This window comes from Schistocerca piceifrons, unplaced genomic scaffold (assembly GCF_021461385.2).
Source record: "Schistocerca piceifrons isolate TAMUIC-IGC-003096 unplaced genomic scaffold, iqSchPice1.1 HiC_scaffold_1169, whole genome shotgun sequence".
Taxonomy (NCBI): domain Eukaryota; kingdom Metazoa; phylum Arthropoda; class Insecta; order Orthoptera; family Acrididae; genus Schistocerca; species Schistocerca piceifrons.
The window spans coordinates 70001-72500 of record NW_025726982.1 but is presented as its reverse complement, the minus strand read 5'-3'; positions in this window follow the sequence as shown (position 1 = coordinate 72500).

Here is a 2500-nt window from a genome sequence, read left to right as displayed (position 1 = left end):
CTCGCAGTCGCAAAAACGTGGGGCAAATATATTACGCGGAAGAGCTATAACAGACCGAGCCCCACTGCATGGGGGGAGTCTTTGTCACTAATGTACACAGATGGAACATTTTGGACTGGAACCAGATTACCCGTACACACGGCGCTGATTAGTAATCAATGCAGAGCCATCAAACTACAATAAATATACACAACTGTCCGTATACATGCTGAAAGAGTCTGCCCACAATGGGAACCACACGTCAGCCAGACACTCTGATCACGCACCACTCTCTGCTTCTAACAGGCGCACATACAATATGTAAGCACCAGCATGGAACAACATCCAGTGCATCTTCTCCGCCACATTACACAATCCACACTATCACAACCAGACCAGGAGGTCCATGCGGAAAATACAATATCCCAGCCTTTCGACATCCACCATTGCGCAGACCAGGCACCAACACCCACACATGTCCTATACAACGGTGCACCCAACATCACAATAGTACCTCCTGTCACAGCGCACAAACAATGACATGAGTCAAAGACACAGGTCTCACACAAGCATAGAATTGGAGCGCCGCCTCTAATAAGCCAAAGGTGCATCCTGACGTGACAAATCTGATCATGTCACAAGCATTCACTTACTATAATCACTATCAACGAACCTGCCGCCCCCGCCCCCCCCCCCCCCTACACCTTTCCTTACAACAACGTGTAACCTAACCTAACCTAACCTAACCTATGTTGTACCTTAACCTAACCTATGTTGTACCTTAACCTAACCTATGTTGTACCTTAACCTAACCTATGTTGTACCTTAACCTAACCTATGTTGTACCTTAACCTAACCTATGTTGTACCTTAACCTAACCTATGTTGTACCTTAACCTAACCTATGTTGTACCTTAACCTAACCCATGTTGTACCTTAACCTAACCTATGTTGTACCTTAACCTAACCCATGTTGTACCTTAACCTAACCCATGTTGTACCTTAACCTAACCCATGTTGTACCTTAACCTAACCCATGTTGTACCTTAACCTAACCCATGTTGTACCTTAACCTAACCCATGTTGTACCTTAACCTAACCCATGTTGTACCTTAACCTAACCCATGTTGTGCCTTAACCTAACCCACGTTGTGCCTTAACCTAACCCACGTTGTGCCTTAACCTAACCCACGTTGTGCCTTAACCTAACCCACGTTGTGCCTTAACCTAACCCACGTTGTGCCTTAACCTAACCCACGTTGTGCCTTAACCTAACCCACGTTGTGCCTTAACCTAACCCACGTTGTGCCTTAACCTAACCCACGTTGTGCCTTAACCTAACCCACGTTGTGCCTTAACCTAACCCACGTTGTGCCTTAACCTAACCCACGTTGTCCCCTAACGTAACCCACGTTGTCCCCTAACGTAACCCATGTTGTCGCCTAAACCTGCTCTGTAATTGTTATACGACTCGTTCAATTAGTGTAGTGTTGCCCACCCGCAACCCTCGCAATATAGTTCGCTACTCGCACTGCCCGCTCCCCTGTGTATCGCTTCATGTTAAACACCTTGCAAGTCTTGCTGACTTTCCACATGCTCCTGCTGTACACTGTAATGTGGATGGCAGCAGGACGTACATGCCGCCCCTCCCCACGTCCCCACCTTGCCCCCCTGCCTTCGCAAGCTGGTTGGTGAGAAGTTTGCATGTTCAATGCCCTTCGCATGCGACGTACTCAGGCTACGTTGTGGTGCGGCCTGTGTCAACCGTCCGCTAATGTCGTACGCGTAAACCACAATCTGTACTGCACATTCGTCCTTATGTACCGAATGATACATCGTGGCACATGTGTGACCGTACAACGACTGCGCCCAAAAACGGCGGACCATACAGTGCAAATATTGTGCACGCAGCTACGTGTCGTCTCCCTATGAGAGCTGGATTGCAGTGTGGTACGCCATAGAGACGTGTGGGAGGAACGGACGCCGTGGATGGCGATCAGCATGAGCTGTCTGTTGATGTATTCGGACCTAGTCGTCTCTCCTCACACACCGTGATGGCATGGTGCACCGCGTTCCATATCTGCGACATGCTACAGAGGCCGGTTGACAGTCGTTCGAGCAATGGACATCGCATACGTACGGGGGCCACCTTCCACGTATTGTCTAGGCGTGCACATTTTGTTGCGTGTATGTGGGCAGACGTAGTGTGGCGTGACACCTGACACAGGCATGCAATAATCGTTGAAGTTGCAAATGGCGATGGACGCCTGCGTTTTCTGGTGAAGTTACGCAAATGAACAAATGGTAACCTGTTGTGGTGCGGTTGTTCTCGCTAGGGGTGAATCGGTGATGGCGACGATAGGTTGAGGTACGAACCGGTTGTTCCAGCGATACCCACCATGCCGACGAAACTGAACGGCATCTGGGTGTGAAGCGATACGCGGCGGTGGCTGGGTGGGACCGTCCCCGGCCGGTGAGGGGGCGCCTCCCGGCGTGCTGGCCGCGCGGTGCGTGGGCGCACG